The sequence below is a fragment of the Ambystoma mexicanum genome, chromosome 14 (genome assembly GCF_040938575.1).
Source record: "Ambystoma mexicanum isolate Mex_15411 chromosome 14, UKY_AmexF1_1, whole genome shotgun sequence".
Lineage (NCBI taxonomy): Eukaryota > Metazoa > Chordata > Amphibia > Caudata > Ambystomatidae > Ambystoma > Ambystoma mexicanum.
The window spans coordinates 366279464-366295714 of NC_090940.1; positions in this window are offsets into that span (position 1 = coordinate 366279464).

The window sequence follows — 16251 nt, forward strand, 5'->3', positions numbered from 1 at the left end:
GGGCAGAAATGGAGAGAGGTACAGAGACGCTAAGGGCACAAATGGAGAGTAGCACCGAGAGCCTGAGAGTCCAAATGGAGAGTAGCACCGAGAGCCTGAGAGTCCAAATGGAGAGTAGCACCGAGAGCCTGAGAGTCCAAATGGAGAGAAGCACCGAGAGCCTGAGGGGGGAACTGCATGCGACGTCCAAAGACGTATGTGCCGAACTTGCCGCAGTGCGCCGTGTGCTCACTGAGCTCTCGCAAACCCTTAGGGACATGCATGGACGTGAGCAGGCAGACACATCATCCGTTGCAAGTTCCGTCCAGGGCAGCCCCCAACGTAGATCTGGAAGGAACCTGCGCTCCAAAGGCAGGGGTGCCCCTGATACCCGCAGAGGGGGCTTGCAATAGCGACAGCCCACTGACAATGAGCATCTTTGGACACTGGTGTTCGGGGGGGAGGTAGGAGGGTGGAGGGGGTGTGTTGGGCTCACTTGGGTGGCGGGTCGATAGGGTGTTCAACATGATATCACATATGCCATAAAAAGTGCACGATCAACCAATGAGATGTGTGGACATTGATCTTTGTGTACTAGGCCATCATAGGCGTACAGTCCATATTGTGCATGTCCCAGACACACGCAGTGCCACGAGTCCCGTGTCCATGTATCAGCCACCAGGCGTGAGTGCTAGAAGCATACATCAATGAGATGCTGACGAATGTCACGGGCCTCCGGTGCCTCGCAGACTCCATGAGGTGCTGCCACATCCCCACCCTCATCATGACCATCATCAGGTGCTTGCAGTTCTGCGTCAGGGGGCATGGGCACATTTCTACGTACGCACATGTTGTGGAGCATGACACATGCCATCACCATCTTTGCAACCTTCTCATGGCGGTACAGGAGTGCCCCGCCAGACCTGCTGAGGCAGCGGAAACGAGTCTTCAGTAGGCCGAATGCCTGTTCTATGACTACACGGGTACGTGAGTGGGCATGGTTGTAGTCCTCCTCATGCTGGTCCCGTGGGTTCCGGACTGGTGTGAGGAGCCATCTCTTCAGTGGATATCCAGCATCACCTGTATGTGGACGAGAAACGTATGATGTGGAATGCCATTGATACGTACGCACACCCCCCCCCCTTCCTGCCAGGTCATTGCCAATTCACATACCCCACATCATCATGCATGTAATGAGACTCACCGAGTAGCCAGGATCTGTTCCCTGCGTGTCGCTCCATGTAGCGTGGTATTGTAGAGTTCCTCAAGACCATAGAATCATGGGTTGATCCAGGGAATCGGGCACAACAATGTGTAATGATCCTGTTGGAGTCACACACCATTTGTACATTCAGGGAATGAAATTGTTTCCGGTTGCGGTACTGGGCCTCCATGGTATGTGGGACGACCAATTCAACATGGGTGCAGTCGATGGCACCAATGCAACCCGGTATGCCGGCTAGTGCATGGAATCCCACTTTTGTGTTGGTAATTTCCTGCTCCGAGCGTGGTAGAGAGATGTAGTCGTCTGCGTGCTGCAGGAGGGCATCGAGCACTTGCAATAGTGTCCGTGAGAACAGTGGCTGAGAAATGCCGTGCAACTGTCCGACTGTGTGCTGGTAGGTGCCTGTGGCCAGGAAGTGGAGTACAGACACCACCTTCAGTAGGGGTGGGATGGCGGTTGGGCTATCAATCATGCTGACAAGGTCAGCCTGTGTCATGTCCACAATGGCGGCTATGGTGTCCCGGTCCAAACGGTAGAGGGTGTGGATCTGCTCATCAGTGAGGTTGAATGGATGTGCTCGGAGGCGTGGGATTGCGGGCTGCCTGCGTGGTGGTAGTGGCTGTGCTGGCGGCCCTTGCTGGCCCTGCCTTGGCCTCCTCCTCCTCCTGCGTCTCCTCCGTGCGGCTGGTTGTAGATGGTGTTCGTCTTCTTCTTGGAGTCGGAGCACTTGCAGTGCTATCAGGTCCCCCAGGGCCAACATCGCGAGTCCTGCCGGTAGCATTTCGGTGTGGTTGTGGGAGGAGGCTGGCTGTGCAATTTATGTGTTTTCAGGCTGTATGGCCTCCACCTGTGGTGATTAATTCCACCTGTGCAAACTGCTCTCCCCTTTGGCCGAGCACGTCCCGCGCACAACGCTGCAATTCGGGGAATGGTATCTTGCTATTGCAATCATGTATTTGTACCCGATGGCCGTGTAAGATTGGTTGATATGTTCATTCTGCTGTGGTCCCATTGTTTCCCATACTATCTGTGCAGTCGCGAACAGACTTGTGAAGGGTCAGTGGAACGTAGTACTCGAGTAACGGTGGGCCCTCATGCATCACTGTACCGAGTTGCAACGACGGGCGGGGCGTCCCATTTGTGGGTGAAGGCAGTTGCCATTTTCACACACAGCCGCACTCGATTGAATAATTAGTGATTTCAAACGGCCACAGATGCCTTTTCGACGTGATGTTGCAAATGAGGAATTCGAAGGGCGGCGCTTTCGGTTTCCAGCTAGCGGCGAGGAGATGCCCACAGGTCTGACTGCAAATATAACGTTCTATTGTTCAGTGTCCTTGAGACAGGGCCCATGGCGAGGGAGCAATGATTGATATGAATAGTTTGGGATGCGCAATAGCTACGTGGGCGATGAGGCCGGCCGTTCCCAGATACATGTTACTTCACAACACTGGAATTACGGCCTGGGGCACTGTGGATTTAGCAGGCTGCATAACGCACAGACTCAATGGATGTTTCTAATGTCATGTGAGTAAATAATCAGGCGTTTTGGTCCCGGGATGGGGGAATGATGAATGGATGCATGGGCAGGTGATTTGATACAGAGTTTGCCATGTACAGGGCTTCTTGGGATCTTTCCGCCTCCCCTACGCTATGTGATGCAGGGCTGCCTTAGTGGGACCATCGTCTATCTGGCCTTGTTGAGCCCTCCCTGTCTCGAGGCGCACTCAGACACTTGTGTCCATGCACGTTGACATTCCCATCTGATGGAATCTGTTTTGACAGACGCATGCACAGGTACACTCGTTTGTGATGGTGTTTGCACCTCGATATAGATGGTTATGAGTCGCAAGTGGTTTTGGGGTGGTGATGATCCTTTTGAGTGGGCTAGCATGCATATGGCTGTGGATTTCGTGTGATCATTGAAGTGAGTTGTTGGAATGTAGTTCTGATGGCCATTCTGTTCTTTTTCTTTTCTTTTGGTTGACAGGTATCTCCTCCCCTTTTGCCACTGCCATCTGTATGCCACTCCTGCAGATGGGGTTTACTCCCGACACCTGCTGCTTCGTGTTAATCAGTGGAGCAGCATTACGATCTTATGGGACGATCGCCAATGGCCCACATGCCCTTACGCAGTACTGGTGGCTCGGAGCAACATTTCGGCCTTTCAGCTGGACTAGTGCCTCCCCATTGGGACGGGCCTGCGGTTCTGTGCGCTTCCATGTTGCCTTTTCGTACGTGAATGTGGCTCTGTGTACCATGGGGGAACAGGGCGACACACAGGTAGTGGCTGGTCATTTCTTGCGGATGCAGCCCACGATGGTGATTAGTGTTTTGGAGTTCATGGCCTGATGGCTGTATGGGCTTGGTGACTTTGATGTGCATTAAATTTCTATTCTGATTTGGCCCGTGTAGCGTTTTTCTTTGCAAGTGATGTGGCATATGCCGATTTGGGGGGCGATGTGTTGTGAGGAGATCTACATTGGGTTCCAACTTCGGGGTTTAGTTGCGTGGTACTGTGCTGGGCGCGTTTGCCTACGAAGCCCAGTGAGGTCAGGGATGGGGGCTGCCAATATGACTGTTTGAATGTTGTCATGCTCAGGGGCGGGGGATTGGGTTTTGTGTAACAGATGCCGGTCAGCCAGGTGGACTGGTGGAATGATGTGATTTTCGGAATATTGCTGGTCTCAGGTGCCTGTGTTAGCATGCGTTTCTTGGTGGGGGACTGTGGTCATGTCCATTGGGATGGCTTCTGTATTCGTGCCATCTGTGCCCTGCAGCTCCCATTGGCCCCTCTTGTGTTTCTTTTGTTCGTTGCCATGCATGGGTGACTTGTACATTTCAATGGTTGCATTGTGACTTCATTGCACCTACGGGGAGTTGTACTTTGTGGGCAGGGAGCGGTGTACAGGCACTCAGTGGGGCCGTTTACGGTTGATTCGCGATGCCGTACTTCTCGCCATGGCGGAATGGTACATTACGCCATGCCTGATGGCGTTAGGTACATGTCCGCTAGGGTCGGAATTGGCGTACCCTTGCGCCATGGTGGTGTTTGCGGTTTGCCATGGCGCGCGCGCGCGTGCTTGGTGCAGTTAGCGTTGGCGTTCACTACGGTGTCGCTAATGGCTTCGTACTTTGCGGTGATGGGTCATAGTCGCACCGAGCGCTATTCGATGGCGGTATTGCATTTCCGCCATCGTTTTTCGATTTCCGCCAGGGTCGTAATGAGGGCCATTATGTTTAGGCCCAGTGACTATAGTAAGGTGGTCTAATGCCAGGGTCAGCGTTCTATCTGGCGTGTGTGTAGAGTCCCATCTAGAAGAAGTGTGTGTGTCAAATGTATAGGGGGTTCGCTCTGAGGAGGAGTCCCACCTAGAGGCTTGCTTATGGGTGTGCTATTAGGATGGGTCTTATCTAGCGACAGTATGTGATTGCATGCACTCTCAAGATCACTTTTGTCCAGCAGTGATGAGTGGATTTGTGCGTTCTCAAGAGTCCTTTCTAAAAGTAGAGAGTGACGGAGAGAGTATGTGTTGTGTGTGTGTAAGCTGTCTCCCAGTGAGATGCGTGTGTCCCTATCCAGCAGAGTGTTCAAGAGGGAGTGAGTATACTCTAAGGCAGGGGTGCACAACTGATTTTGACAGAGGGCCGAAAGTACCTTAAATGAGGGCTGTATTGGGCAGAAAAGTAAAAGTGGGCGGAGCGGTAGGCAGGACATGTCAGGAGGGTTTTTTCAACCCCTAATTTGCATTAAACACATGGAATAAGAATATGTTTTTGAGGGGTAACAATTTTTGTTGCATTTCAAACTTACATTTTGTACTACACATTTTCCATTGTTATCATTTATTTCGATTTAGTTATTGTATATCGTCTGTTTAATTAAATTATATATATTTTATTGACCCTTGATTGGACATTCCGTTATTTTGGACTGCTATAGTTTGCTGTTTGGGTTACCCAAGAGGAGCATGGCCTTCGTTGAGTCAGGTTTCCTCAAAAAAGTAAAGGATGTACATCTCCTAACTGTGCCTGTTTTAGCTTTATTATTGAGTTCACTCTTGGAGTGCAACGCTATGCCCCGTGGCTCCCACCCACAACCAAATACTATGCCCCATGGCCTCCTTACCCCCAACCAACCACTATGCCCCATGGCCCCCTCACCATGGCTCCCATCCCCAACCAAACACTATGCCCGCTGTCCCTCACCCCCCAAGCAAACACTATGCCCACTGTCCCTCATCCCCAACCAAACACTATGCCCCCTGTCCCTCACCCCCCAACCAAACACTATGCCCCCTGTCCCTCACCCACCAACCAAACACTATGCCCCATGGCCCTCTCACCCCCAACCAAACACTGTGCCCCATGGCTCTGAGTCCCACCCCCAACCAAACACTATGCCCCATGGCCCCCACGCCTCAAGCAAACACTATGCCCCCGGTCCCTCACCCCCAACCAAACACTATGCCCCATGGTCCCCTCACCCCCAACCAAACACTGTGCCCCATGGACCCCTCACCCCCAAACACTATGCCCCATGGCTCCCACCCCCAACGAAACACTATGCCCCATGGCTCCCATCCCCAACCAAACACTATGCCCTATGGCCCCATCACCCCCAACCAAACACTATGCCCCATGGCTCCCACCTCCAACCAAACACTATGCCCCCTGTCCCTCACAGCCAACCAAACACTATGCCCCATGGCCCCCTCCCCCCCAACCAAACACTATGCCCATTGGCCCCCTCACCCCCAAACAAACACTATGCCCCATGGCTCCCACCCCCAACCAAACACTGTGCCCCCTGTCCCTCACCCCCAACCAAACACTATGCCCCCTGTCCCTCACCCTCAACCAAACACTATGCCCCATGGCTCTGAGTCCCACCCTCAACCAAACACTATGCCCCATGGCCCCCACGCCTCAAGCAAACACTATGCCCCCTGTCCCTCACCCCCAACCAAACACTATGCCCCATGGCCCCCTCACCCCCAACCAAACACTATGCCCCATGGCCCCCTCACCCCCAACCAAACACTATGCCCCATGGCTCCCACCCCCAACCAAACACTATGCCCCATGGCTCCCACCCCCAACCAAACACTATGCCCCATGGCCCCCTGACCCCCAACCAAACACTATGCCCCATGGCTCCCACCCCCAAGCAAACACTATACCCCTGTCCCTCACCCCCCAAGCAAACACTACGCCCCCTGTCCCTCACCCCCAACCAAACACTATGCCCCATGGCCCCCTCACCCCCAACCAAACACTATGCCCCATGGCTCCCACCCCCAACCAAACACTATGCCCCCTGTCCCTCAACCCCCAAGCAAACACTATGCCCCCTGTCCCTCACCCCCAACCAAACACTATGCCCCATGGCCCCCTCACCCCCAACCAAACACTATGCCCCCTGTCCCTCACCCCCAACCAAACACTATGCCCCATGGCGCCCTCACCCCCAACCAAACACTATGCCCCAAACACACTCAAGCATGCACCCATTCAGACCCGAACCCCCCAAATCAGCACACTCTCAAACATGCACCCATACAGACCCGAACCCCCCACGACCCAACTCAGCGCACACACTCTCAAACATGCACCCATATAGACCCAAATCCCCAACTCAGCACACAAACACTGAAGCATGCACAAGATTCACAACACAAACATACAAAAACAAACATTCATGCACACCCGAACCCCCCACCCCCCAACTCAGCACACACACTCTCACGCATACACCATACACCCATACAGACCGGATTCCCCCACCCCTCAACTCAGCACACACAGTCTCAAACATGCACCCATACAGACCCGAAATCCCCACCCCCAAATCAGCACACTCTCAAACATGCACCCATACAGACCCGAACCCCCCACCCCCCAACTTAGCACACACACTCTCAAACATGCACCCATACAGACCCGAACTCCCCACCCCCCAACTCAGCACACACTCAAGCATACACCATGTACCCATACAGACCCGAACCCCCACCCCCCAACTCAGCACACACACTCTCAAACATGCACCCATACAGACCCGAACCCCCCACTTTAGCACACAAACTCTGAAGCATGCATCCATACATGCATCTCAACATACACAACACGAACATACAAAAACAAACATTCATGCACACCCGATCCCCCAACCCCCAACTCAGCACACACACTCTCACGCATACACCATGCATCCATACAGACCTGAACCCCCCACTCCCCAACTCAGCACGCACACTCTCAAACATGCACCCATACATACCTGAACCCCCCACCCCCCAACTCAGCACACACTCTCAAGCATACACCATGCACCCATACAGACCCGAACCCCCACCCCCCAACTCAGCACACACACTCTCAAACATGCACCCATACAGACCCGAACCCCCCGCCTCCCCAACTCAGCACACACTCTCAAGCATACACCATGAGCCCATACAGACCCGAACCCCCCACCCCCAACTCAGCACACACACTCTCAAGCATGCACCCATACAGACCCAAATCCCCCACCCCCCAACTCAGCACACACACTCTCAAGCATGCACCCATACAGACCCAAACCCCCAACTCAGCACACAAACTGTGAAGCATGCACCCATACATGCATCTCAACATACACAACACGAACATTCAAAAACAAACATTCATGCACATCCGACAACCCCCCATCCCCCATCTCAACATACACAACACAAACACTCAAAAACAAACATTCATACACATCTGACATGCTCCCCACCTCCCCATCTCAACATACACAACACAAACACTCCAAAACAAAAATTCAAACACATCCGACACGCCCCCCACCCCCCATCTCAACATACACATCACAAACACTCAAAAACAAACATTCATACACATCCGACACGCCCCCCCCACTCCCCCATCTCAACATACACAACACAAACACTCAAAAACAAACATTCATACACATCTGACACGCCCCCTCACCCCCCATCTCAACATACACAACACAAAAACTCAAAAACAAACATTCATACACATCCGACACGTACCCCCACCCCCATCTCAACATACACAACACAAACACTTAAAAACAAACATTCATACACATATGACACGTCCCCCACCCCCCATCTAAACATACACAACACAAACACTCAAAAGCAAACTTTCATACACATCCGACACCCCCCAGTCCCCCCATCTCAACATACACAACACAAACATACAGCAGAACAGACCCGACACACAAACACAAACACACAGACCACTTACCGGAGACATGCTGTAAGGCAGGTAAGCTGGAACGCTGGCGAGGTGAGTGGTACTACGGCTGGAGTGGCAAGCAAGGCTGAAATGCCTTCCGGCATCAAGCCTTACTTGCCACGCCAGCCATAGTGCTGGCACTCCATTGGTGCAGCACACACGCACTACGTGGCTCGTAGGAGCGACGTGATGCTTGTGTGCTGAGCCAATGACGGCCAGTGTTTTGTCCGGCCCGGAAGACAACACACCTGGGCAGTGGCAAGGGAGCCCTGCGAGGTCGGTGAATGCGACCCTCCCCCAGCCACCAGTAGCGAGAGGCATACGTGGAAGAACATAACCCAACCGAATAGATCTCAAGCATACAACAGAGACTAGCAAGAGAGAGAAGGTGGAGACCCTCAAACAAATAGAAAACCCCCAGGGAGGGGAGGAGATCCCGAGCCCACACACACGAGATCGCAACACCGCTGGGGGGAACGGCCTCTCAAATTCCCCCTCAGCACGGCAAATCAGCTGGAATCATCAGTGATAGGCCCACACATAGGCCTCCATGGCTGAGACGGGAGAATATAACCTTCCCACAGAGTGGCCGCGGACTACTGTCGAATTGCAGAGTCAGAGCCACTGGGCAACAGCAAGGAAGAGTGGGGAGAGGCCACCCGATAAAGCACAGGGCATACAAGGAGACCGAGCCTGACGGAGTCCATGAGAACTCACTGCTAAGAGAGTGCAAGAACTCTACAAATACAAGACCCTAAATAACACCAACAAGAAAGCGCTCAGAAGCGGCAGTGCTGAAGGGGACTCAGGGTGGAGAGGGTTAAAACCGGAATAACCCGCAAGAGGGAGGGAGTGTGCCGGCCCCGGAGGGGCGGTGATCTGGAGGACACACCACCCGCAATACAGCCCAGGGCACGGGACAACGGAAGGCAACATGCCCGACAAACAGAAAGGCGTCAGAGGGAGAAAACGAGCATGGAGACATTTGCCCGTAAGAATGATGATCCGCAACCTGGGACGACAGGGGTGGACGCAGCCACGCCAAACGCCACACAGGGAGAGATCAGACAGGTGGAATGCAGTATCCTGGAGGCCATAGAGGCGCTGAAGGCATTGATTGATTGTAAACTGGATGCAGCGATTGTGGACGTTGGGATCCTTCGACAGGACACAAGGAACCTAGCGGAGAGAGTGACAACGGTGAAACAACAAGTGCAGAGCAACTCAGCGAATGTGACCACCTCCCAATCACAAATGACAGAGGCGCCGGAACGGATCAGGACACTGGAACGCAGGGCTGAAGACGCGGAAGGCAGAGCAAGGCACAACAACATACACTTTGTGTAATTGCCGGAGGGGGAGGAAGGCAGGGACCCCATGAACTATATAGAGAACCTACTGCTTCAAGAGTTAGGCGCAGGGACCCTGTGCCAGGGTTTCGGAGTGGAGAGGGCACACAGAGCACTAACCAGGAAACTCCGCCCGGGAGCGCCACCAAGACCCATGATTGCGAAGATCATGAATTTTATAGATAGGGAAAAAATCTTGACATTCTCAAGGGAAGGTGGGGTGATAACCCGAAACAGAGCCAGGGTATCCATCTACCCAGACTATACTGCGCTTGTGCAAAAACAACTGGCCAAGTTCTGGCCGACCAAAGAGTGCCTCCGGGCGGCGGGGTTGAAATTCATGCTGCTATACCCATCCAAGCTCAAAGTGTTGCACAAGTATGGCCTTCGTTGAGTCAGGTTTCCTCAAAAAAGCAAAGGATGTACATCTCCTAACTGTGCCTGTTTTAGCTTTATTATTGAGTTCACTCTTGGAGTGCAACACTATGCCCCGTGGCTCCCACCCCCAACCAAATACTATGCCCCATGGCCTCCTTACCCCCAACCAACCACTATGCCCCATGGCCCCCTCACCATGGCTCCCACCCCCAACCAAACACTATGCCCCCTGTCCCTCACCCCCCAAGCAAACACTATGCCCACTGTCCCTCACCCCCAAACAAACACTATGCCCCCTGTCCCTCACCCCCAACCAAACACTATGCCCCCTGTCCCTCACCGACCAACCAAACACTATGCCCCATGGCCCTCCCACCCCCAACCAAACACTATGCCGCATGGTCCCCACGCCTCAAGCAAACACTATGCCCCCTGTCCCTCACCCCCAACCAAACACTATGCCCCATGGACCCCTCACCCCCAACCAAACACTGTGCCCCATGGACCCTTCACCCCCAAACACTATGCCCCATGGCTCCCACCCCCAACCAAACACTATGCCCCATGGCTCCCATCCCCAACCAAACACTATGCCCTATGGCCCCCTCAACCCCAACCAAACACTATGCCCCATGGCTCCCACCCCCAACCAAACACTATGCCCCCTGTCCCTCACCCCCAACCAAACACTATGCCCCATGGACCCCTCACCCCCAACCAAACACTGTGCCCCATGGACCCTTCACCCCCAAACACTATGCCCCATGGCTCCCACCCCCAACCAAACACTATGCCCCATGGCTCCCATCCCCAACCAAACACTATGCCCTATGGCCCCCTCAACCCCAACCAAACACTATGCCCCATGGCTCCCACCCCAACCAAACACTATGCCCCCTGTCCCTCACCCCCAACCAAACACTATGCCCCATGGCCCCCTCACCCCCAACCAAACACTATGCCCCATGGCCCCCTCACCCCCAACCAAACACTATGCCCCATGGCTCCCACCCCCAACCAAACACTGTGCCCCCTGTCCCTCACCCCCAAGCAAACGCTATGCCCCCTGTCCCTCACCCACCAACCAAACACTATGCCCCATGGCCCCCTCACCCCCAACCAAACACTATGCCCCATGGCTCTGAGTCCCACCCTCAACCAAACACTATGCCCCATGGCCCCACGCCTCAAGAAAACACTATGCCCCCTGTCCCTCACCCCCAACCAAACACTATGCCCCATGGCCCCCTCACCCCCAACCAAACACTATGCCCCATGGCCCCCTCACCCCCAACCAAACACTATGCCCCATGGCTCCCACCCCCAACCAAACACTATGCCCCATGGCTCCCACCCCCAACCAAACACTATGCCCCCTGTCCCTCACCCCCCAAGCAAACACTATGCCCCCTGTCCCTCACCCCCAACCAAACACTATGCCCCATGGCCCCCTCACCCCCAACCAAACACTATGCCCCCTGTCCCTCACCCCCAACCAAACACTATGCCCCATGGCCCCCTGCCCCCAACCAAACACTATGCCCCATGGTGCCCTCTCCCCCAACCAAACACTATGCCCCAAACACACTCAAGCATGCACCCATTCAGACCCGAACCCCCCAAATCAGCACACTCTCAAACATGCACCCATACAGACCCGAACCCCCCACGGCCCAACTCAGCGCACACACTCTCAAACATGCACCCATATAGACCCAAACCCCCCAACTCAGCACACAAACACTGAAGCATGCACCCATACATGCATCTCAAGATTCACAACACAAACATACAAAAACAAACATTCATGCACACCCGAACCCCCCACCCCCCAACTCAGCACACACACTCTCACGCATACACCATACACCCATACAGACCGGATTCCCCCACCCCTCAACTCAGCACACACACTCTCAAACATGCACCCATACAGACCCGAACCCCCCACCCCAAATCAGCACACTCTCAAACATGCACCCATACAGACCCGAACCCCCCACCCCCCAACTTAGCACACACACTCTCAAACATGCACCCATACAGACCCGAACTCCCCACCCCCCAACTCAGCACACACTCAAGCATACACCATGTACCCATACAAACCCGAACTCCCACCCCCCAACTCAGCGCACACACTCTCAAACATGCACCCATGCAGACCCAAACCCCCCACTTTAGCACACAAACTCTGAAGCATGCACCCATACATGCATCTCAACATACACAACACGAACATACAAAAACAAACATTCATGCACACCCGAACCCCCCAACCCCCAACTTAGCACACACACTCTCAAACATGCACCCATACAGACCCAAACCCCCCGCCTCCCCAACTCAGCACACACTCTCAAGCATACACCATGAACCCATACAGACCCGAACCCCCCACTCCCAACTCAGCACACACACTCTCAAGCATGCACCCATACAGACCCAAACCCCCCAACTCAGCACACAAACTGTGAAGCATGCACCCATACATGCATCTCAACATACACAACACGAACATTCAAAAACAAACATTCATGCACATCCGACAACCCCCCACCCCCCATCTCAACATACACAACACAAACACTCAAAAACAAACATTCATACACATCTGACACGCCCCCCACCCCCCATCTCAACATACACAACACAAAAACTCAAAAACAAACATTCATACACATTCGACATGTACCCCCTCCCCCATCTCAACATACACAACACAAACACTTAAAAACAAACATTCATACACATCTGACACGCCCTCCACCCCCCCATCTCAACATACACAACACAAACACTCAAAAACAAACTTTCATACACATCCGACACCCCCCAGCCCCCCATCTCAACATACACAACACAAACATACAGCAGAACAGACCCGACACACAAACACAAACACACAGACCACTTAACGGAGACGTGCTGGAAGGCAGGTAAGCTGGAACGCTGGCGAGGTGAGTGGTACTACGGCTGGCGTGGCAAGCAAGGCTGAAATGCCTTCCGGCATCAAGCCTTACTTGCCACGCCAGCCGTAGTGCTGGCACTCCATTGGTGCAGCACACACGCACTACGTGGTTCGTAGGAGCGACGTGATGCGTGTGTGCTGAGCCAATGACGGCCAGTGTTTTGTCCGGCCCGGAAGACAACACACCTGGGCAGTGGCAAGGGAGCCCTGCGAGGTCGGTGAGTGCGACCCTCCCCCAGCCACCAGTAGCGAGAGGCATACGTGGAAGAACATAACCCAACCGAATAGATCTCAAGCATACAACAGAGACTAGCAAGAGAGAGAAGAAGGGGGAGACCCTCAAACAAATAGAAAACCCCCAGGGAGGGGAGGAGATCCCGAGCCCACACACACGAGATCGCAACGCCGCTGGGGGGAACGGCCTCTCAAATTCCCCCTCAGCACGGCAAATCAGCTGGAATCATCGGTGATAGGCCCACACATAGGCCTCCATGGCTGAGACGGGAGAATATAACCTTCCCACAGAGTGGCCGCGGACTACTGTCGAATTGCAGAGTCAGAGCCACTGGGCAACAGCAAGGAAGAGTGGGGAGAGGCCACCCGATAAAGCACAGGGCATACAAGGAGACCGAGCCCGACGGAGTCCATGAGCACTCACCGCTAAGAGAGTGCAAGAACTCTACAAATACAAGACCCTAAATAACACCAACAAGAAAGCGCTCAGAAGCGGCAGTGCTGAAGGGGACTCAGGGTGGACAGGGTTAAAACCGGAATAACCCGCAAGAGGGAGGGAGCGTGCCGGCCTCGGAGGGGCGGTGATCTGGAGGACACACCACCCGCAATACAGCCCGGGGCACGGGACAACGGAAGGACACATGCCCGACAAACAGAAAGGCGGCAGAGGGAGAAAACGAGCATGGAGACATTTGCCCGTAAGAATGATGATCCGCAACCTGGGATGACAGGGGTGGATGCAGCCACGCCAAACGCCACACAGGGAGAGATCAGACAGGTGGAAGGCAGTATCCTGGAGGCCATAGAGGCGCTGAAGGCATCCATTGATTGTAAACTGGATGCAGTGATTGTGGACGTTGGGATCCTTCGACAGGACACAAGGAACCTAGCGGAGAGAGTGACAATGGTGAAACAACAAGTGCAGAGCAACTCAGCGAATGTGACCACCTCCCAATCACAAATGACAGAGGCGCTGGAACGGATCAGGACACTGGAACGCAGGGCTGAAGACGCGGAAGGCAGAGCAAGGCACAACAACGTACATATTGTGTAATTGCCGGAGGGGGAGGAAGGCAGGTACCCCATGAACTATATAGAGAACCTACTGCTCCAAGAGTTAGGCGCAGGGACCCTGTGCCAGGGTTTCGGAGTGGAGAGGGCACACAGAGCACTAACCAGGAAACTCCGCCCGGGAGCGCCACCAAGACCCATGATTGCAAAGATCATGAATTTTATAGATAGGGAAAAAATCTTGACATTCTCAAGGGAAGGTGGGGTGATAACCCGAAACAGAGCCAGGGTATCCATCTACCCAGACTATACTGCGCTTGTGCAAAAACAACTGGCCAAGTTCTGGCCGACCAAAGAGTGCCTCCGGGCGGCGGGGTTGAAATTCATGCTGCTATACCCATCCAAGCTCAAAGTGTTACAGAACGGGAGGACACAGATCTTTGAGTCCACAGCAGACGCAAAAGAGTGGATGGACCAACAAGGGATCCCACAACCAAGAGAGGGGGACGAGAGGAACAGAGTGGGGCCCCGGCAGGGCAGGGAGTGAGAGTGAGGACCAAACACATGCCCCAGAGGCGTAAACAAAGGTCAGGCGAAGGAGAGCCAGATAGACACTCGAGCAGGCCGCCGGATGCGATGACACCTCGCTGAAATGAGAAACCAAGGACGCACCCTGCAGAAAGTGGAAAACGCAGATAATCAGCAGATCAAGAATCTAAAGGCCCAAACAAGTGTTTTAAAATGGGAGCTCAAGACTTCCGGAACTGGACCGCGGACCGCCAAGACCCACAGTAGAGACCCCAAATAGAGAGAATGTTTGCAGCGTCAGTTTTAAGACACTACGCCATGACGAGTGCGCCCGCGGAAAGGAGGGAGGCACCTGGAAGGCGGCGGAGCCCGAGCTGGGGGGGGGCTGGGTGTTTGTTCATAGTAGTTAAGGTTGTGTGGTTAAGTTTGCAAGGAAAAGGCACGAGAGGAAGAAGGCACAATATACAACGAGGACACGGCAAAGACAAGAAAGCAGGGTGTGCGAGGCCACACCTAGGCGTGGGAAATCAACAAGGAGCACAGAGAAAAGAGGCCAGGATGGAACAGAAGCTAGCAATGGAAGGGGCAGCTCACACCGGGAAAGACAAGGGAGAAGGCGGACAAGCAGACCATCAGAGGAACAGCAGAAGGAAGGCGGGGGTCTGGCACCCGAAGTCAGTATGCCAGGAGGAAATACAAGCGAATACGCCCATGGGAATGAAGGGCCACTGAAGCCAGCCAACATAGGGTCCGAGATGAACTAAATGTGGTCACATGGAACGTCAGAGGGCTGAATGCCTACGTCGAAAGGCTAAGGGTCTACGCCTGGTTAAACAAAACAAAAGCCCACATTGCATTGCTACAGGAGACACACTTGACGGCTGAAAAGCAAGCCAAGGTGGCCAAGAAGTGGGGAGGCCAGATGTATAGCTCAACACATTCAAACTATGCAAGGGGGGTGGCGATCTGGATTGGCCTCGGCACCCCATTTCAACTCATCAATCAGGAGAAGGATGCAGAGGGCAGAGTCTTGATTGTCCATGGAATGCTGGAGAACCGGGAAGTGTGCCTGGTAAACACCAACGCCCCCAATCACGATGCAACAGACTTTTTTAAGTCACTCACGCCCCGGCTGGCCCCGTGCAGGAACGCAACGATCATCTGGGCCGGCGATCTAAATTGCACGTTGGACCCCCGACTGGATAGGTCGGACGACAAGCATAAAAGAGCGGCGCCGCCGGCGCGGGTGCTGCAGAAGATACTGGATCATCTTGAGTTAAAAGACGCCTGGAGAAAGGTACATGGGAGCGAAAGGG